At 34.7% G+C, this 23894-nt stretch overlaps 1 pseudogene; it reads left to right on the top strand.

The window, feature by feature from the left end:
• LOC149543307 (protein CTR9 homolog) overlaps positions 1 to 23894 on the top strand; it is a 106845-nt pseudogene that overhangs the window by 69254 nt on the left and 13697 nt on the right.

The raw sequence follows: 23894 nt of genomic DNA on the forward strand, positions 1-23894 counted from the left end.
CTTATCTCATATCTATGTTTATTTTACATTTTTTCATTTCCACGTAAATTGTGGCCTGAGGGGCCACACCTTTTTATATTGATTTAAGGAAAAATATCACACATAAGGGTGCATCTATAGCTAACTACTTAACATCTAAAATCATATTAACAAAAAGGTTCATATTCATTCTCAAACATATTAAATTGTACATCAGCATAGCCACTAGGGCTAGCCTCCAAGAGCAATCTAGAAAATTTCCACTATTCAGAAGGGTGACAAGAATCATAGTCCATCTTGCAAAAATCATTTTCCAGACCGATACACAAGTTTTCTCAAGAGTATAGATAATAGCCCAAGCTTCCATCTAATTTTTAGAATGAGTACTTAAGGAAGTAGAAAAGAAAAACTAAACAGGGCTTAAAGTTCCACTACTAGTACCACCCATTCCTGTTGGACGTGGATTACTCCTTGAAAACCCATCTATATTGATTTTGAGGAAATCATTTGGGAGGGGAGACACTAACCTAAATGGTTCACTTTCTTGACTTGTTGAACTCTGGGACCAAACCTATTTTGTGAAGAAAGAGAAAAGCATTGATCCAAGTGATTAGCAATGTGGAGATCCAAATGAATAGTTGACTAAGATAGCTCTTGTTTTGACAGACCACCCAAATATGAAATCTCATTCATATTACAATCTTGCATGATCTTATCATAGCAAAGGTGATTATGAAATTGCTGGACACTACTACATGGCATCAGTCAAGGAAAGCCATAGGATTTTGTGTTGCCATACTTTGGGTTGGGACAGGTTAAATGAAATTGGGAGATCTTAAGAGTTCTCTCTCAAATTTTGAAAAGGTTCTGGAGGTTCACCCTGAGAACTGTGAGAGCTTGAAAGTTGTAGGCCATATATATGCTCAACAAGGGCAGCAAGAGAAGGCTTTGGAAATTCTAAGAAAGGCAACTTGCATAGATCCACGTGATGCTCATTCCTTTATTAAGATGGGTGAGTTATTGATATCATCAGACCCCAGTGCAGCCTTAGATTCTCTTAACACAGCAAAGTCTCTTCTAAAGAAGAGCAGAGAAGATGTACCCATTGAATTGTTAAACAACATTGGGGTTCTTCATTTTGAGCGTGATGAACTAGAGTTGGCTTAGAAAACTTTAATGGGGGCATTAGGAAATGGTGTTTGGGTTGAATTCATCAATAAAAGCCCCAATATCAATTTTGAAGTTTTTCCTGTGTGTTTAAAGGATATGGAATTCTTCCATCGACTAGAAGAAGAAGGTGTTTCACTTGAGTTGCCGTGGGATAAAAGGACAACACTATTTAAATTGAGTTTCTTTTTAAATACTATTTAAATATAATTTTAAATATGAATTTATCCATGAGAAATCCAATGAATAGGTGCTCCTGCATCATAGACGAAGATGCTGATGCAAGGTATGATGTTACTGACTTCCCTCTTAGTGCCCTAGTCCACCAACTCATACATGAAACCATGGGACAAAAAAGAAAAAATGTTGGATTTAAAAGCTTTTCCGATTGGTTATTAGGAGTATGAACGAGGTCTACATGTCAGATTTGAATGAAGCCCTAAGATTCATTCAAAGCCCCCACACCAATATCGGCATGGAGGCTTCGAGTAAAGCCCCTTGGGACCTTCATTCAAAGATTTGGCTTCATTTGAAGCCCCTAAAATTTAGCTTCCCCAATTTCCATCTGATTTCTTCATTATGGAAAGTGGGAACCATTATTGTGGCCCTACCTAGGAACAAAATTTTATCACCTAATTTTCCTTTTGTTGACTTCATGATCTTTCTATGAAGCAAATAAAATAATAACTAACATTTTCTATGTTTCAAACTTCTATGTTGACTAAAAAACATCTGCTGAAATAACTTTATTTGACAAATTCCATTAAAAAATTATAACCTTTTTCAACCTAGACTTATATTAGACATTTTATAAGTTACACTAGATTAACATGTTTAAAAGTAACTACACATATCTAAATGTGTGCACTACATAAGTGTGCGATAAAAATATATATGTATATTTCAATCTATCTTGACATATGTTCATAATCACTCATATGAAAAGGAATGTATTCAAATATTTCAAGCTCATCTTTGTCATTTGGCTCCCAAAAAATGTGCATACAAGTAACAAAATATTATAGAAAGTCAAGTATTCAAACTATTTGCTAAATGTTACAAGAGAACGGTAGATCGTTCATTGCTGAATATATAAAATATTTCATATACCACAGAATAACTATTTTATAAATGAAAACTTTCATACATGGGATGAAGCATTCTGGTTGTTTGAAAGTCTATTGGACATTGTGAGCTTGCATAAAAAATATCACAATAGTCCTTGAATGCTTGAATGTTCTTTTTTCACCTATAAGTAGTGAATATATAAATAATGAGACATTTTATTTAATCTACTATATGGATTTGAAGCAAACAAAATTATTATAGCAACTCAATGCAAAGGAAAATCAATATATTTAATTTAAAATAGTCTAAATGTGTTCATACAAAAACTATAAATGATTATCCCTATTTAATTGATCTTTATATATTCCTAGTTTTTCAGCTAATGACCAGCCAAATGAAGCCCATAAAGACAACAAGACACAATTTATACCCAAATTAGCATTTTAGAATATTATGAGTGAACTGCTTTTCTTTCTTTGTAGCCTATTTTATCTTGGAAATAGGATACCAAATCATGTTGTTATCCTTGATTTATAATCTTATCCTAGTTGATATTTTCTAACAAAAAATTCAATAATCTATTTAGATAACTTGTCTTTTATAGTGTTAACCATTCTCCAAAAATACATTTTTTTTTTCTAAAAATATCTTCAAACTCAATGGAAAGCTCATGATTCAACTACCTCTTGTCTCCTATTGAGGTATTTTGGGGATGATATAATAAATAATTCATTCCATCCTACATTGGTAATACTTCTTATTTGGTGAATACATCATTTCATCAAAAAGACTCTTTGTGTGGTGAACCTTTAGTATTTTACCTATACAGTAGATAGATCAGAAGCAACAACATATTTAAATAAACTAAATATCTCTAGAAACATATATGTATATATATAATAGTGTAAATCAAATCAATCTGCAATATTTTCAAGATATAAGTTAAATTCTCATGGATCATTTAGAAGTCATATGTCACAAAAATCTTCAAGTGGGTTACAATTTCTTATTTTTGAAAAATAAATCAAATATTGAATAAATTTGAACCTAAGATTTATTTAAAATAATTTTAAGATATATACTCAATAAAAAAAAAAGATAATAGAACTATATCATTGAACATAAGAGGAACAAAATTTCATCACTTGTTTTCCTTTTGCTGACTTCAAAATCTTTCTGTGAAACAAATAAAAAACAAATAACATTTTCTATGTTTCAAACTTCTATATTGACTACAAAACATCTTCTCAAATAACTTTATTTGGTGAATTCAATTTAAAAGATTAGAACCATTTTCAACATAAACTTATACTAGATTTTCAACAATTTTCAAACTTCTATTTTGACTACAAAAGATCTCTTGGAATATATATCATCCATTGTTGAATATGTAAAATATTTCATATACCATACTATTTAATCTTGCCAGGCTATTTGAATAGCTACATGACACTAAAAAAGAAAATCTTTTGTACAGGCTAATATTGTTCAAGTTTCCTGATTATGTTAATGCATATCTATGACTTGCAGCCATGGCCCAGGCTCGAAATGAGATCCAACTAAGCCTAGAATTGATTGGGGAGGCACTTAAGGTGGATAAAACCTCAGTAAATGTGATTACCATGCTTGGCAACCTAGAACTGAAAACAGATGACTGGCTTAAAGTAAAGAAACAATTAAAACTGCACAAAATGTATCAGATGGTAAGGATGCTTATGCTGACATTTCTCTTGGAAATTGGAATTATTTTGTAGCTTCATGTAATGAGAAGAAGGATCCAGATGCAGAGGGAATACATCTTGATAAGGCTAGGGAACTGTATTGTAAAGTGTTGGCTCAAAGACCTGGAAATGTCTATGCTGCAAATGGGGCAAGCATTGTGCTAGCCGAAAGGGGTCATTTTGATATTGCAAAGGAAATTTTCACACAGGTTCAAGAAGCTATAGCCGGAAACATCTTTGTTGAGATGCCTGATTTGTGGGTAAATCTAGCACATGTTTACTTTGCACAAGGACAGTTTGGGCTTGCAGTGAAAATGTATCAAAATTGTTTGAGGAAATTATATTTTGGCACTGACACCCAAATTTTATTATATTTAGCTCGATCACATTATGAAGTAGAATAGTGGCAAGATTGTAAAATAACATTATTAAGAGTAGTACATTTGGCACCCTCAAATTACATGTTACACTTTGATGTTGGTCTTGCCATGCAGAAGTTTTCAACTTCAACACTTCAAAAGAAAAAATGTACTACTAATGAGGTTCGTCAAGCAATGTTTGAATTAAAGAATGTGCTCTGTGTGTTTAGCCAACTGTCAATAGTGCCAAGCGCTCATACACATGGCAGGTTTCAAGGATTAATACAGGCTACCCACATTGTAGCCCTATATAATTGCTTTCACAACGTGCCATCTCTGTGTATTTTTTCTATATGTATGCTAATTTGATTTAAGGAACTATTAGGCTATGTAATTGTATGATTTGATCATGAGCAAAATTTTGTGGAATAATGAAATATGATATAAGAAACAAGGAATATGCACTATGTTTCAATGAATTTTTAAAAATTTCAAGGTTTATTTTGCAAGATGAGCACCATAGAACTTTACAAAATTATGAAGACAAGGCAGATTTTGTGTTGCTAAACAAAAAAGCATATTTCTAACTAAAGTATTGACATAAAAAGTTTAGTAACTGTCCTAGAAAGTAATCTTGATGAAAGAGAGCATATTCTTAAAGTAGTGGCTTGGTAGAAATCCATTAAAAGTGTCCATTAAAAAACACAATACAGCCTGAATATGTCAGTATATGGCAGAGAGTTTTACATGGCATTCCTAGGATAAATAGAATAGTAGTCAAGCCCTATTCAAGAATGAAAAAGCTTGTTATTTTCCAAGGAGAGGACTTCTATCAAGACGAATCATTAAATGTGGAGTGCACTTTGTAATAGACACAAAAGATTGCATGAAAGTTGTGAAAGGGGTGCAGAAGATGCTCACTTTTTCCTTGCAAAGTAACAAGTAGTTGGTGTTGTTGTTTCTATTAGTGTAAATTATGCAAAGTAGCCAATTGCATTTGATAAGAAACTTAGTGTCAATTTAGATGACATCCATTTCAAAGGAAGAAGACCTGATAAAGATAAGGCTCTTCAAGCCCTAAGGAGATCAAAAGCATTCAAAATTCTAGAACCCTAAACAGTCGAGAGAAGACAGAGTGTGCAAAGTTTCCCCTAATAGTTGAGATCATGAACATAATCCAAATAGGCAGTTCATGGAAACTCGCATAGTATGAGTGAAGAATCTAATGAGATGATACACTTCATATAATAAAAAGTGGAAGAAAAACCCCAAAAAAAACTTTAAAATACCATGTGATCGAAGCATGAAGGAGGTGGCAAGAACAAGAGCTAAAACAAAAGGGTGATGACATTCAAGAAAGCATAAATGGAAGTCTACAATCATAGCAATAAGTCACAACAAAGTTTTATTACAATGTTCTACAATCAAACGCACCCATCAATGATCTATAGCAGACGTGCCCTTGTGCCCTTTTTGATGGAGATTGGACTTTTTTGCTTCCCTCACACCAATGTTGATGGAGATCGGACCTTTTTGCTTCCCTCGTGCCAATGTTGATGGAGACCAGACTAGTAGCTCCCCTCACGCCAATGTTGATGGAGACCGGACTCGCAGCTTTGCCAAATGAAATGTGAATTACATTTTTGCCTTTTTTTTTGTTTTATGTTGTCGTGTGTGTCACAATTTTGACAAAATTAATTTGTCGCAATTGTGACCAATGTGGGCTTGTTATTTCAAAAAAAAAAAAAATTCTTTATAACGCGACCAACCAACCCATTTTAAAAACTTGATCACAATTTTTGGTCGCGATTTAGGGTGAAATGCACTAGTGTTGCTCCTGTGAATAGCTTCCTTTCTACATCTAATTTCCCTTCACAACCCAATTTTGTCTTCCTCTAGGAGGGAGATCAGTTTGTAATTTGATTCTCAGGTTTTTCCTCACATTTTCCCATGTATTTATTTTATTTTCCATAATTTGGGACAACAGTTTTCAAGAAACTAACACTAGTTAACCATTTGAGTCCCCACCCACCCTATCAGAATGGGAATAAATTTGCTGAGTGGACAATCAAAATTACTCCACTTAATAGTTTCAACCAAATGTAAACAACTTTTAGACCCACGAGAATCTTCTCATGAAATATTTGCAACTCCACACAACAGGACACAGATCTCAAATAATTCACTATTTATGGAAACACTAAATGTAATTCCCCAGCAGAGTCACCATGTTGTTGGAGTTCTTTCTTGTAAAGAACATATCAGGTAGATTTAAACTTGATACCAAGAAACAAAGACCAAGGACAAGCCTAAGGATGAGCTAAATCCTATGTTCAGCAAGGCTACATCTTAGTTCTGGACCAATTAATAGAGTCATCAGGACTCACTTCACTTTAGGCTCTACTAAGCCAAGGTGGGAAAACCTAAGGGATACCATCTTATTAACTTGATACTCTTCTATGCAAGACTATCCCATATAGCAGACATGGTCAATATTCTTCTTCAATTTGCTGCCAATTTTCCTAATTATAGAAGCCAACTACAACCAAAGAAAGAAAAAAAAAATAAGCCATGACCCACAATTCTAGCTCTTCAATACATAAAATGGGAAATTGATATTCATTTAAAGATTTAATTTTCTTAGCATAACCTAGGTATGCAACAACAAAGAACATGTATCCTTCAAGCTAACCAGTCCCTTATACATTGGGCACCAACTAAACCTTCACATACAGATGGATACCTAAAGTATACTCATGTATTCAAATATCTAATCTATCTATTTGACTTGCAAATAGACATCAATCTTCATGATAACTCTCATACTTATGGTAATATCCTCCTGGTGTAACCCACAACCCTATCAGTATAAACAAGCATTTACTTGGCTTCTTTGTTCCAATAGCAAGTTTATCCTAACATACAATCTGAAAGGATTGCAATTGAGTTCAAGCTCTTAGTTCTTAAACACATATGATTGTAAATAACAAAATAAGGAAATGAGAATTAGAATGAAACTAAAGAAATGAAGCTCTTGCATTAATTTCCTTGAAACCAACACATCATCTGCATATCAAAATTCAGAAAATACACAAAGAACTGACTCTGACATATGAATGCTTCAAAAGAAATACAATATCGATGTTCATATCAAAGGAACACTGGGAAAATTGGTATCACAACTATCAAGAAATTCTCTAACTCTAGAACTAGATTGGTCTCACAATCCTCAGAAAATCTCCAAAAAAATTAGAACCCTTTACAATGAGCAGACAAGGAAGATATATAGGAGAGAATATATTCAAGAAATATAATCTGGAAATGACATCTATCCCACTGAGAATGTCTTCAATCTAAAGTTGCTAAAACTAATCATCCTTTAACTACCTGCAATTGAACTCATAAATGATGCCAAAATATTTGATATAATTCCACTTTAATAATCTACAAAATATCCTATGGAGAAAATATCAGGACTGGATTACAAACTGTACTAGTACTTCAAAATCTGATTTTTACTTGTCATATCTGTTTTGCCTTGAAATTCACTTGTGTTTTTGGCAAGAATACAATTGCTTCCACCACCTTCAAAAACATTCAATTCATCCTTCAAATTGTTGGACAAGTCAAATCAGATGAAAATATATCTATATCTGATTGCAATTTCATCTGCAACATTAAAATTGCACAATTCATTGTGAAACCCTCAAAATCAAAAAAAAAAACCTCTACTAGCTATTACTGACTGATACCTACACAAAATCTAACTTCAAAAATGGAAAATTCACTCTTTTCTAGTTTCAACGGTATATTACACTATACATTTTGGATGCCTCCCTGAAACCATTTTGAAAAATATGCCTCCCAGACTGAATAGAGCATATTTAAAATTGAAAATTTTTAGAAAGCTCATATAGTCAAACTATTCAAATATTTCAATTTTAAAATTTGAGCATTGGAGAATTGTTTGAAATTTGATTTTTAAATCATTTTCTTCTTTCTCTCCTCCCCCTTTGCCACATGTCAATCTCAAATTCGATGCTCATCACTCCGACGAGCCCCCTAAATATTGGGGACATGTGTCATCAAATCGCTACCTCACTATGCATAACTTTCACACATCTTTCTATAGCGAGTTAGCGATAACCAATTATTTTTCTTTGATCCTATGGCAGACATTTGATACAACCCTTAAGAGAAAAATGGTGGGTCCCTCACTCGCTACCTCGCTATAGATAACTTTCGAGCACCTTTCTAAGGCGAGTTAATGAGTATCGTCGATTTATGCTTGATCTAACAATTTAGAATCATTGACATGTTCTATGCATGGGGGTGGGTCCAAGATACTACTGTCACTAAGCTAGCCTAACATGCTAGCACACATATATATTATTTAATTTCAATGACATCATTTTTCCTTGACTCTGCTATGTTTTTCATTTTTAGGCATGTCACTACCTTGCTACTGGCAAGAATCACAAACTTCTCGGTAGCAACATAGCAAGCTCCAGCAAAATCAAAACTTTCAGCCTATTAATGATAAGTAGGATGCCAGCGTGTCATTTAATCTGCACAACTCATTTCTAAAAAATCACTTTTTCGGGGCCCATCTCTTTTAAAATTTCCACTACATCACAACCTTCCAACCAGTCACTACCTTTAAAATTTGGGCACTCGCTATGTCACTACCAGTAGGTCGCATAGATTTTTTGATAGTGACTTAGCGAGTCACCGGAGAAACCTCAATTCTGGTGACACCATTTGCAAATTCCTCCTTGTGCACCTTTTTTGATACTTACAATCCTGAGAGATAGCATGTGACTCCAATGCACCCTTTTTCGATGCCAGACTTCATTCTTTAGTACCATAACAAAGTTCTTCAATGGTTGCTACATCGCTATAGGAAACAACCTTGCAACTTATTATAGCAAGTATGCGACATCCGTTGATCCTAACAAGATTTGAAAATGGGATAAGATTTTTCAAAAGGACTCAACAATGACCTTGACATAGGTAGGAAAGAATATTTATTTGTTGTTAAGACTTTCACGCCAGAATAAGATTTAAAAGGTAAGACCTAGGGTTTTACACAATTTTTAGAAGATATCAGAAATACAAGACCAAAACCCTAAAACCCTAGAACTTAACAAAAGAACTCATATCTAATTTTTTCACCGTGATTCTAAGAAAAATTAATATGTAAAAATCAGACCAACAGAGTGAATGATAAGCTTAGTAGCAACTATAGAGCTCAGTAGCAATGTAACTAATTGACTAAGTGTTAAGTCATTGATAGACAAATTGACCTTAATGTCAATAATATCCCCCTTTGGAATTAGTGACAAAAACACTTATCAAACCAAAAATCTAAGCTTCAAAAACTATAAGTCAAAAAACTTCCTTTATCATCATTCTAAGTTTTCAACTCAGTTTTGACTTCTTGTTATTGTAGCTTGATAGCATATTCTATTTTTCTAATTTTTTAAAATTTCTTTTTTAAAGATACTTTATGGTTATTTGTACAAGTATCTTCATAATACTATACTACTACCCCATACATATATCTCTCCTATATACATATATTTAGAGTATAGTAATCTTCTCCTCCTTTTACAATATCTTCTTCCTCTTTATATATTAAACATATTTACTTCTCCCCCTTTTTTACATAAATACCAAAGGTGTATAATATCTATATGTTAATATCACAATGTGACAAGAAATCAGAATATACCTTCAGAATTAGTACCATAGTCTTTTCCCAATTCTCCTATAGTACCTTACTTGCATGTAAGGCAATCTAAACTTCTACTAATAATTCCATCATGTGATTAGCTATGGAGAAGTTGTTGTCATGGATGAATGTCTTTTCATGTGCAATGTGTTTCTACAATGCATCCATGTTTGGAAGAGTCATGTCCTAAATTTTTGCAAGTGTGGCCTTGATTCTAGCTTCTTCCCTTAATAATTCTACCTGTAGATTTGTCAGATATCTAATCTTTGAGAAATGTGTAGAACTATAACTTGTGACAACTGGTGTACACTTTCCTTCATATCTTCATCTATCTTAGACAATTTATCCTTGATCTCCTTTGTGAAGATAGATGTGTCACTCAAATTGACAAATAGTGAAATAACATTATTAACAGATATTTCTAGTGGAACAAGAATAGTAGATAACTCTACATGATCTATTGCAACTTTCTATGCAACTTTTTCCAATACTCTATTCTTGAATTTTCTTTTAGCCCTTTACAGTAGTTTATCATGTCCATTCAGATCTTTATTGAATTTGTGGAGAGTTTTAGTTAGCTGATCAAGAATAGCTTGAGTACTATCAACCTCAATACTCAGAGCATCAACAAATATTCTCTTTATGTCCTCAAGGACTTGATTTTCCCTCTTCTTTTCTTCTCTAAGCTTTCATTGCTTAGCTCTCTTCTGTAATATTTCTCCTAGGGTATCCATTTGATCAAGAGTGAGGGTAGAGATATCTCAAATTGTAATAATTATTTCCTCATCTAGTTCAATTTCCTCTCCTTTACCCTTTCTTTTAGAATGGTAGAAACAATTTTTGGAATTACAAATGGGAAACATATACTTTTGAGAGGGGGGGGTGAATCAAAAGTCCTAATATTTAACCAATAAAACTTTTAATTTCAAACAATACATGCTTTAACATATTGAAATAGCATATAAAGTAAATGCATCCACACAAACACTTGACACTAGATATGATTACTCAAAAACCCTCCAAATGAGAAGGTAAAACTGGGGTGGGGATGACACCCACAACTTTTTACTATTGCAGCAATAAAGTGTAACTTGTTAGGGTTACAAAATTTGACCATGAAACATGATCTGCCCTATGAATGGCCTACCCTATTAAAAGCTTAAAAAGGATCATTAGATCCTACCCTGTTAAAGGATTTCACATCCTACTAGAAGTGTACCTATTTAAAGGATTTGGAACATTCACTTGGAATGTCACCCTATTAAAGGATTTCACAATGACTATTAAGTCAACCTTAATCAAAAGGATTTCATCATGTTGATACAGTTGTTAGAAAGTAACAATAGTATGTTTGATCTTACAACTTACAATCTTGTATTACTTATTTCATATCTCAATTCAGTCCATCTTGATCCTCTTTATTTGATATAATAATATTGTATTGTTGATCCTCTATTTTACAAACTGATTCTACTATTATTTTGCTCTGCTAAGTCACCTTGAATGTTTTCTGATCAATTCACCCATTTTCTTTTCTCTATTCTTCGCTTGCATCCTCTATGAATTATGGAGCTTCATCTTCCTTATAAATACTTCAATGGCTTAGGGTTAGGTATAAATCTACAGCTAAGATTTATCTATTTTGTCACTTGACCTTTCAAATTTTTTGATTGGTTGCATGTTGATTGCATAGGAAAACCAAATAGATTCGATCTTATCTTTAAAATTTTTGAGATCTATCCAAAAGTCGGCATAAAAATGGTTTACATAATTGTTTGTGCCATCACAAACAACTAGGTCCATTCTATGTTACTCAACACTTGATAATACTGATGCTTAGCGCATACTGTAATTTTGTCTTGCTTGGCACTTGAACTTTCTCGGCATCAACTATTCACTCGGCACTTGAATCACTTGGCATGGTCTATTTTCTTGGCACTTGAGTGACTCAACACTCATTGCAACTTGACATCTATACATATTATACTCGACATGTATTACTAGCTCGGCATAAACTTAGTAACTATCTTAAGTGTGTTTACACTCAATTGTCAAAACCAATCTGAGATCAACAATCTCTCCCTTTGACATGAGTGTCAAAAACACTTAACTGTATATAAAAAATCTAATCTTCTTGAGTATAATACATTCTTAGTTTGGCATATATACAAAACTTCAAAAAAATTCAAAATTTTGTAATAGACTATATACCTCAAAAAAATTTGTAACTCCCCCTAAGTTTATGTGTTAGCTTAAAGAATAAATTTGACAACTGAGTGTCAATACACTTAACCAAGATCAAGAATCAGTGCCAAGTGCAATAGATGCTGAGTAATCTTCAAGTGCCGAGTAAAGTGTAGGTGTCGAGTAAAGTGTAAAGGCCGAGTGAAGATCAGGTGCCGAGTAAAGTTTAGATGCCGAGTAACACAGTTTTGTGTAAGTGTCAAGTAACTCAGTAGAATAGCATGTGCCGAGCAACAAAAATATTTCAGGAGCTGACTAATCCAGGATATCAGCATAAGAGTTTGGAATTGCACAAACTATGATGAAAACAGTGTTTACAGCCGACATAAGGAAATCTCGAAGGATTTAATGATCAAATCGAATCTTTTATATTTCCTATGTAATTTGCATGAAACCAATAAGAAAAATGATAAAGGCATGCAACCAATCAGCAAAAGATAAGTATTAAGAGGAAATGAAGATTGAATATGGATCGTAGATCCAGACCTAACCCTAAATCCTCAAATGTCTTTATAAGGAAGACGATATCTCATAGAGAAGACATGATAGAGAAGGAGATGATAAAGATGATGATATAGAGGAGAAGATATAGAGTGGTTGATATACTATTTTCAAAAGCGAAAGATATCAGATCACAAAGGATCAAGATCAGACGAAGCAGAACAGAGCCTGCATTTAGCAATCAAGGATTGTAAACTATCAGGTTCATTTTACCTAATACTTTCTAGCCATTGTATTAGCATGGAAATCCTATGGTGATAGGTTAGCTTAACAGCTATTTCATTGATCCTAGAGATAGGTGATTAAATCCTTTAACAGGGTGACACTTCATGTTAAGTGTTTGTAAATCCTCTAACCAGGTCACTATTGACACAGTGTAAAGCCTTTAACAGGGCAGGCCTTTAATAGGGCAAACCATCAGAAGTGGTTAAACAATATTGCTGCAGTAATTTTTGTGGGTACCATCCCCACCCCAGTTTTACCTTCTTATTCCTGGAGGGTTTCTGGGTTACCAATTTCAGGTGTTATGTGTTATTGATGCATGTGTTAGTTTCATGTTTACTTAATGTATTTACATGCATGCAATTTATTTCCACATAAAAGTTTTATAGGACAAAATTTTAGTACTTCTGATTCACCCCCCCACCCCCTCATAAGTACTCTTTCCACATCTGAATATTCCAACAATTGGTATCAGAGCGTTACCAGGTTCTCCTAAGGAAAAGTTTAACAGCTTGGAGGAAAAGATCTAGAGATGGAAGCTTTCAAACTTGGAAAGATCATTGAAAATCAGGTGATAGATGTGCAACTTGCTCTACATAGCTTGGAGGAATTTAGAATCAATTTGAGAAACTCATTTAAAAAAAGGAAAGATCTGGCCATAGCTGAGAATGATATACACTACAAGGAAATTGATACCACCAACATATTTTCCAACGAAGATACCAAAGAGTTTGATGCAGCAATAGCAGAACTGATGGAGAAAAATGAAGTTCAAGCAGAAGAGATTAGATCTCTCAAGATGGAACATGAATCATGGGCCATAATGATATGTGAAATTACAAAACAAAAGAAAAGAGCAGTTGATGATAAGGTCATGATGGAAAATGACAAAAGGAATCTTGCAAACAGACTTGAAGAAAAATGTACTGAACTGATAAGGATCTCAAACATGCAGATGGATACACTTGCTCAAATGATGAACCTTCATCATGAACTCAATGTGAAGGACATTGAGATCTCTACTCTAAAGATGTAGAATGAACAAATGCAGAATGAATTGAACAGAGAAAAAGAGGTAGCAGAAAATCTCAACAAGTCAAGTGAAGCCATCAAGTATTTTGAACAGTTGCTGAAAACTCCAAGATCTGCCCATGATACATCAGGACTTGGTTACAATAGCACTGAAGTTGGAGAATCATCAAAAAGTGATGAACAAAGAAGTGACAAAGGTAAGAATACTAAACCCACTTGTCATTATTGTAATAAGAAGGGACATACTGCTAATGTGTGCAGGAGCAGAAGATTCAATCAACCAAACACACCCAAGAGTAAGAGTTTCTGTCACAAATGCAACATGCAAGGACATATGACACAAGATTGCAGATCCAATTTCACAAGGACTCAGAGATTTGATGGACATTGTTATAATTGCAATAAGTATGGACATAGGGCATTTGAATGCAGATCAAAACCTATGTGGACATCAAATCAACTAGCAAAAATAGAAGGAAAAGAAATTCATCGTCATTGGGATTACAATACCAGGTACAGTTGTCATTATTGTCAAGAATATGGACATACATCACAGAACTGCATAAGAACACATTTCAGAGGGAACTACAAAAGATGGTTGAACCAAACCACATGTTTCAGTTGTCTGAAAACTGGTCATATCAGCAAAAACTATCCTACAAGATCAAAGGCACCCAAGTTTGAAGAGAATAAAGGCAAAGAAAAGATTGATATTGAAAAGATAAGGGGGCAAATGAACAAGACTTGGAAAAAGAGAGATGAGTGCAATACATCAAGTGAAGGGATCACTTCACCCAATGGGTCAAGTGATCACACTTCATCAAACTAAGCATGAGAAGTGTATGGGACTGATATACAAAGTTATATCAGACATCAGTCCCAAGACAAAGAAGCAATTCAAAGTATAAATCTACATGAAACAAGATGTCAAGATGAAAACTAAATGTTGATGTCGAGCTACCTTTGGATATCGAGTCAAAACTCAAAACAGATGTCGAACTCCCAACAGCGACCGAGCTGATAATCGATGCCGAGTTTAAAAAAAAACTCCAATGGAAGTCGAGTAGAAAGGAAATTTAGTAGACGCCGAGTTAGGTTGAAATTTCTTCAGAAGCCAAGTTGGTAGTTGAGCATTTAATGCGATGAAATCAGGGTATATTATCACGATTTCAATCAGTTTTTCACATCGTGATCAAGAAGCAAAGCCAAAAAAGGAGCGAAGAAGATCAAGAAAAGTTCAGAAGCAATTCGTGAAAGATTCCAACAATGATCTCGTTGATTCAAGGTATTTCTCTTAAGTGCCGAGCTACGTAGGTCTCACAAACTTGTTTGAATGATAAAACCCTAGTTTGGAAAACAATGGCATCCGGGTCAGGAACCACCAAGGGTTTAGAAAGCCATGAAGTTCAGTTGGTTAGCAACGAGGTAAAACAACCTGAATTTAAGCCCATACCTGAAGTAGCATACAAGAATGATCCTGTAGGTGCATTATCAGTTATTCCGGATAAAGTTGTTATGGTAGAAGATGTTCGCAGATGCTACAATTGTAAAATTGGTGCCATAGGAGACTTAGAAATTCATAATGCATATGATAAATTATGTGAAAACAAAGTACTAAAAAATGAGTTTTCCATTGTACAAAGAAAAGGATTAACCAAAAACCTAGCATTTCCAACTGTCTTCAAAACAGAATGGGTATGGATAGTTTTGAGCCGAATACATAACGGAGCTTTTTGGTTAGAGTCAGGGCCAGTAAAATTCACCAAGAAAATCGTTCATAGGGTTACTGGTATTCCAACCCTAGATCAGCCAAAGACCCTGCGAAGTGACAAAAGGGAAGTAATTGGGAGAAATACAGGTGCAAAATGGAATAATAGAGGGATGACTATCGACACAGTCACTGATCCTCTACTAGACTTTGCTGTAAGAATTATTTCACACAAATTCTATCAATCAAGCAGATTAAATAGTGTACCTTGTATAGCAGTTGATGTTGCATACAAGATAATAAAAAGGGATCACACTTATGATCTGGCAGAACTCATGTTTCAACAGATTAGTGAAAATCTGGGAGCTATAAGGAAGAGCAAAGGAGCTCAATGTAAATTTGGATCAGTTTTGATATGTATGTTTTTCTATCTGATGAAAGAATTTCCTTCTATAGGGAAAGTTAAATGGAATCCAGACAAAACAATTGTTGAACAAATTAATGGATACATTGAACAGATGGGTGAAAATTTTGATGCCCAAATGACTGGTTATTTTGAGGACTTCAAAAAGTCCATGAAACAAAGAATGAGAATTCTAGTTTCAATGACTGAGAAATATGAAAAAGATATTTGCTTTCTTGTAGATATAGATTATACTTATGTGCAAGCAGTTATACCTAGAATAAGATGGCTTAGGCCACTAGGATATGAACTTGATGTTGATCAAGCCTCTGCAGCAATAACAGCCTTACTTCAGATGAAGTAGACAAAAATGCAAAAATCTTTGGAACTTATGATGTTGTCAAATCAAAGATAATAACAAAGTTGAAGACTGCTTCAGCAGTAAAGAAGAAAGAGAAAATGGTAAGACAAATCAAAAGAAATTTTGGTGTAGAAGAAGGAGGGACAGCAGAAGAAGAAGGAGATGACATTAAAAAAGAAGAAGAAGTCATTGAAGAAGAAGAAGACAAACTTTAGGATCAGAATCAAGGGTCAAAAGGAGACAAAGAGGAAAGTGCTGAGGTTGAAGTAGCCAAGGAAGCACCAGTCAAGAAAAAGACCACAACTCCATCTGCTCCTAAATCCAAGGGGAGAAAAGTAGCTGCCCCAGCACCAAAAAGACCAACCACAAGGGCCACAACTCAAAAAGAAAAAGAAGAGGCTAAAGGGAAGAAGAAAGACTCAAAGAATACTGCTGCTGAGTCAAAGAAGAGGAAATTCATTCCCCAGCGTGAAACAAATGAGGAGGAAACAAAGTCAGAAGACAACAGTCAATCTCAAGAGGTAAGACAAATACCCCAGATTGATGTTGATAAATTATGTATAGAAATTAGAAATAATGATTTGAAAGGATTAAAGAATCTGAATTTTTCTAAGCTCACCAAAGGAGAGCAAAATAAATTAGAGGAGTCTATGTATGCTATGATGGCTGAATATAAGCACACACCTGTAAAATTAGATGACTCTATGCCGAGAGAACTGTATACAATCATAGAGGATAAATGGCATTTTTGTTTAAAAATGGAAAAAGAAATAAGGGAGTCAACATTGGCAAGATTGTTGCCTGATTTGACTAGAGATCAAATAATAAATGCCATAAAAAGGCATAATAACAGATTCACTCCCAAGTATAGAGCATTCAGTATTCTACAAAATAAAATTGAAGAGGTAGTTACCAAATCCACAAGATTGTGGAAAATAGTTTACAAGAAGATTGAAGATGTATATAATGAGGAATATAAGGCAGAAGCAATTGCCAAGATAAAAGAAAAGGGAGCATCAGAAATAAAAGAGAAGAAACTAGTGGAGAAGGAGAGTAAAGGAGAAAAGGAAGGAGAGGCACTCAATGAGGAGAAAGAGGAAGAGAAAGATACAGCTGAGCCACAAGATCAAAGTATGCAAGACATATAGGTATCTCCTCCTAGTCCTCCTCATGCCACCATCACACCTGCAGATTTCATAAAAATAAAGGATGTTACAGAAATTTCAGTTCAAAACATCAATCCATTAACTGTAGAGGATTTGGAAATCCTTGACCAATCATCTTTAGTAGCAAAATTAAGTTCAAATCCTATATTGGTCAGTGTTGATGAATTACAAAATCTAGAAGTCAAAGCAAAAGCAAGGGTAAAAGCACAAATGCCACCTACTGGTATTCTATTCCTTCCACCACCACCTTCACCAAGTATAAGTACTGATACACTCCAAGTGCCAAGTACAGCAGCAAGGGAAACAAAAGAAAAATCTGAACAGCCACCAAGTTCAACCCCATCTAGCATTCAAAAAGGGGATACTCAAGCTGAAGAAAAAGAGACACGGAAAAAGGAGGAGACTGCAATACAAACACTGGTTACATTACCCAAATCTGGGACTCCAACACAAACTCTTTAGCAGCCGACCACAGATGGATTACAGCTGAAAATCAGAACACCAGGCTCAAGTTCATCAAAAGCAGTCAGGAGACTTCACTATGGAGTTCCTGAGCTTGATGAAGAAATTAAAATCCCATATTATGAATCTAGCACTCTTACAGAAGAAAAGATTAATGAAATTCTGAGTGCACTAGGCAAAAGAAGGAGACAAGAAGCACTAAGAAAGGAATACAAGCATAAGCGTACATTGAATGAAATTAAGGACATATTCACAGAAGCTTTTTGCTTACAATCTCCAAATGAGTCAAGACCAATCATGGAACAACTTTCTGATATAGTTGACCAGGTGACTAATGAAGACCAGGAAACAAATGTAAAGTTACTTGAATGGTCAGAAAAGAAGTTCCAAGGAAAAGTAAACAGTAAAATATCCAGTGATATAGCACTAGAACAAGAAGAACTGGCAAAGAAAGTTACAACAGTTAAAATTGTACTAGGAAACATCTTTTCCCTGTACAACAAGTTGTGTGATTTTTCAACATTCACACAAGACACTAGCCAGAAGATACTGAGTTTGGAAAGCAATCTGAAAACTTCTAGTGTGCAACTCCCTACAGATCTAGCTCAGAGTGAGAAGCATTTTGTCCAATCGCTTCACACACAAAGAGAGCTAGCCATTTTGGCAGCAGAGGAGGCCACTACAAAAGCCAAATTGATACAAATGCAATCATCAATTACTCCTCATTTGTGATTACTTCATAAGGAGCAAATAAATGCAAAGACAGTCCTTAGGAAAGACCCCAATCTTTCTTCATTTGATGGACTTGTACACCTAGCAGCAGAGATTGCCATCCAGCATAAGACATTAGATGTCGCATTAGCGAATTGGGATGCAGCTTTGAAGATACTCCTTGAAGTAAATAGCACATTTTTGGCCAAATATGGCATTTCATTATAAAGACCCTTGACATAAGTGTCAAAAAAGGGGGAGAATAAGTAATTAAAGAAAGAAGTTGAGTACAGGAATGAAATGATAAGTATAATAAAAGGGGGAGTAAGTATAATAAAAGGGGGAGATAACAGAGATAGCCAATTTTGAAATTTTGATAGGGAGATAGCAGAGATAAGCAAATTTTGGAATTTTGGGGGAGAAAGCAAATTTTGGGAAGCAAAGTTTGAATGAAGGATTAATTACTGAGTCACATGGGTTAAGTGTTTTTTCCACTCATGTCAAAGGGGGAGATTGTTAGCTTAAAGAATAAATTTGACAACTAAGTGTCAATACACTTAACCAAGATCAAGAATAGGTTTCGAGTGCAATAGATGTCGAGTAATCTTCAGGTGCCAAGTAAAGTGTAGGTGCCGAGTAAAGTGTAAATGCCGAGTGAAGATTAGGTGCCAAGTAAAGTTTAGATGCCAAGTAACACAATTTTGTGTAAGTGTCGAGTAACTTAGTAGAACAGCATGTGTCGAGCAACAGAAATATTTCAGGAGCTGACTAATCCAGGATATCAGCATAAGAGTTTGGAATTGCACAAACTATGATGAAAACAGTGTTTACAGCCGACATAAGGAAATCTCGAAGGATTTAATGATCAGATCGAATCTTTTATATTTCCTATGTAATTTGCATGCAACCAATAAGAAAAATGATAAAGGCATGCAACCAATCAGCAAAAGATAAGTATTAAGTGGAAATGAAGATTGAATATGGATCGTAGATCCAGACCTAACCCTAAATCCTTGAATGTCTTTATAAGGAAGACGATATCTCATAGAGAAGACATGATAGAGAAGGAGATGATAAAGATGATGATATAGAGGAGAAGATATAGAGTGGTTGATATACTATTTTTAGAAGCGAAAGATATCAGATCACAAAGGATCAAGATCAGACGAAGCAGAACAGAGCCTGCATTCAGCAATCAAGGATTGTAAACTATCAGGTTCATTTTACCTAATACTTTCTAGCCATTGTATTAGCATGGAAATCCTATGGTGATAGGTTAGCTTAACAGTTATTTCATTGATCCTAGAGATAGGTGATTAAATCCTTTAACAGGGTGACACTTCATGTTAAGTGTTTGTAAATCCTCTAACCAGGTCACTATTGACACAGTGTAAAGCCTTTAACAGGGCAGGCCTTTAACAGGGCAAACCATCAGAAGTGGTTAAACAATATTGCTGCAGTAATTTTTGTGGGTATCATCCCCACCCCAGTTTTACCTTCTTATTCCTGGAGGGTTTCTGGGTTACCAATTTCAGGTGTTATGTGTTATTGATGCATGTGTTAGTTTCATGTTTACTTAATGTATTTACATGCATGCAATTTATTTCCACATAAAAGTTTTATAGGACAAATTTTAGTACTTCTGATTCACCCCCCCCCCCCCCCCCCCCCCCCCCCCTCATAAGTACTCTTTCCACATTTGAATATTCCAACATTATGTGCATGTTCTGTATCCAAAATCTCCTCTCTTCTCTGAGTAGATTTTCCTCTTGTTGATACTCTCTAAAAATGTTGATACTCTTTATCTATCTGATATGCTCTATTTCTACTCTGTTGCAATTTGTTGTCTTCTGCTCTATTGTTGTTTGCTCCCCCTTACTCTTTATGCCTCTTGCTTGCACATTTGTCTCCCTTATTTGCTCTTTATTAGCTCCCCCATTTTGACACTGATGTCAAAGGATTTATACACTGATTGTGTATTTGTCCAAAAAGGTCTTGTGGATTTCCATTATAACCTTCAGAGAAGCATCCCATTTGTCTAATGTGATATCTAAGGACTTTATTTGGATGGTTGTCTCTGTTGCAAGGTGAACTAGTCCATCCAAAGTTGAAAGATTGGGATCTTTCTTTAACACTATTTCTACATAAGCTAGTTCCTTTTGGAGTATTTCCATATGAGGTGTAAGGGAGGCTTGTATATTAATCAACTTGGCTCTTATGGTAGCCTCTTTTGCTATTAACATAGCTAGTTGATTTTGTGTATGAAGCATTAAATGAAAATGCTTCTCACTCTGAGATGGGTTTTGGGGTAATTGCATACCTAATATCTTCAAGTTTATTTCCAGACTCAGAATCCTATGGCTTGTTTCTTGTGTAAAGAGTGTGGTATCACACAATTTTGTGTACAATGATAATATGTTCTCAAGTACCTTCTTCACTTTCTCAATTTTGGTAGCCAATTCAACTTGTGCTAGTGCTATATCACTAGATATTTTCTCATTGACTTTCCCTTGAAATTTCTTTTTAGACCATTCCATAACTTTAACATTTGCTTCTTGGTCTTCATTATTCACTTGTTCAACAATTTATGATAGTTGTTCTAGTATAGTCTTAGATTCATTAGGTGTTTGCAAGCTAAAAGCATCTAAAAAGATTTCTTTGATCTCTTGAAGTGCTTGCCTTTGTTTGTACTCTTTCCTGAGTATTTCTTGATTGTTCTTTCTCTCCAATACTTCTTGCATTATATTTATTTGTTCTAATGTCATATTTACATAGTCATATTTTGATATCATTATTTCTTCATCTAAAAGTGCATCACCATAATGAAATACCTTGGAAACCTTGGATGAGCTGGAGCCTAGTTTTGAAATCTACAATGGTATTGCATCAGTGCTCAGTCTCTAAAGGAATTTTGTTGGAGAGCCAAATTTTGGTAGATTTGCCAATGCTTATATGACTTATTGTCCCTTCTCATTTGTTATGCCCTTGTCTTCATTAGACCTACCTTGATCAATTATAATTAATTGTGGTGCACCTTGTGTTCATGCATTAGGTATAGAAACATCTCCCTATCTTGCTTGTTCTTTTGTAGGCTCCTTTACTTCTGCAGTCGAAGTTGTATCAACAATGCCAACTTTTATAGTAGTGTCCACCTTTGTAGATTTATCATCTGATTGTATTATTGGTTGAGCACTAGTAGTTGTAGAGATGGTAGAAGGTGGTTCTTGTGTATTCACCTTATCCCTTATTCTGTTGGCTACTGCTTTATGAAGTTCTTCAACACTGGCCAATATAGGACTCTCACATGATCTTGCTTGCAACGTGGATTGGTCAAGTATCTTTTTTAGATCCTTTGCAGTTAATGGATTAATGTTTAGAGGTGAGTTATTAGGAACATCTGTCATTGTTATGGTTTTTGTAGGTGTGTTTGTGTCATGTGGAGGGCTCATGGCTAGCAATTGTGTGTCTTGCACACTTTGTTCTACTTGTTGCTCATCAGTTGTTGCCATTTCATCTAACTTCCTTGGTGTCTCCTCCACACTGGTATCTTCTTTTTCTTTTTCTGTTCCTTCTTCCTTGTCCTCATCCTCTTCCTCATTATTTCTTCCCTCAAAGGGATCTTCTTCTCCTTCTTTGACAGTTGTCAATCCATATATTAACTTCTACATTTGGGTGGATTTCTTGACAACATCCTCAATCTTGTTCTATAGAATGCTAAAAACTCTATATTTGGGTGCAAATTGATTTCCATACTTCTTGTTTGCCTTGGTAATTTGTCCCCTTGATAACTCTAACATAACTTGTGCTAATGTTGATTCCCTTATTTCTTTTTCCATGTTCAAGAAATAATGCCACTTATTCTCAACAATTATATACAATTTCTTTGGCATTGTATTATCAAATTCAAGAGGAGTGTTCTTCAATTTTTTCATCATGGCATACACTAACTCTTCTATCATGTTTTAGTCTTCTCTACCAAGTTTTTCAATCATGTCAAATCTGCAATATCCCTAACATTGTCACAAATGTTTTCAAGATCAGATTTAGGAGCATGACTTACTACTCTAAACTAACTTGTGTCCTCGGACTCTATCTTCTCATCATCTATCTCTATTTATGCTATGTATTTTCTTCTTGGTTTCTTCTACACTAGACACTCTTGTTTAGTAGCCTTTGTTTTCTCTTTTACTTGATCCTTGGTTTTTTGAGTAGTTTCCCTTGTATTGGCTTCTGTTGCTAGAGCTGTAGGCTTTGTTGCACTTGGTTTGGTAGCCCTTTTTGCTTTTAGTTTGGCTACAGGTTGTGCCTTAGCCTTACTCTTCTTTGGTTTAGGCTTTGCTAGTGCTTCCTTAGCTTCTCCCTTAGTACCTTCTTCTTCCTAATCTTCACCCATGCCTTGGGTTAATGCAAGAGGTTCTTGACCTTGCACCTATTCTTCCTCTTCATCTTCTTCATCATCTTCTTCATCATTATCTTCTGCACCTTCTCCAAACTTAGCTTTTAGTTTCCTCACCATTTTATCTTTCTTTTTCAAAGTTGAGGTTGTTTTCAATTCCATCTCAAGCTTTGACTTCACAACATCATAATTACCAAAAAATTTGGCAATTTTCTCAACTTCTTTAGCAAGGAGTGCAGTGATAGTAGTTGAAGCTTCATCAATATTAATTTCATATCCTAGAGGCCTTAACCATCTAACTCTAGGTGCTATAGCCTGGATGTAAGTGTAGTTAATGTCTACAAGGAAGGAAATTTCATTGTACTATTACTCAACTAAGGAAATAGGAATTCTTAACCTCTATTTCATGGACTTCTTAAAGTCTTCAAAATAGCTAGTCATCACTAACTCAATTTTCTCCCATTTGTTCAACATACTCATTAATTTGAACAACAATTGACCTATTGGTATTGCATCCTATTTTTCCAAAAGACGGGAACTCATTTTACACATAGAAAAATATACATACCAGTATTGAACCAAACTTACATTGAGCACTCTTTGACTTTCTTATTGCTCCTAGATTCTTCATTATCTATTGCATTTGAAGTTCTGCAAGAT

Source organism: Cupressus sempervirens, chromosome 8 (genome assembly GCF_028749045.1).
Source record: "Cupressus sempervirens isolate cs-2001-9-10 chromosome 8, ASM2874904v1, whole genome shotgun sequence".
NCBI classification, from domain to species: Eukaryota; Viridiplantae; Streptophyta; class Pinopsida; order Cupressales; family Cupressaceae; genus Cupressus; species Cupressus sempervirens.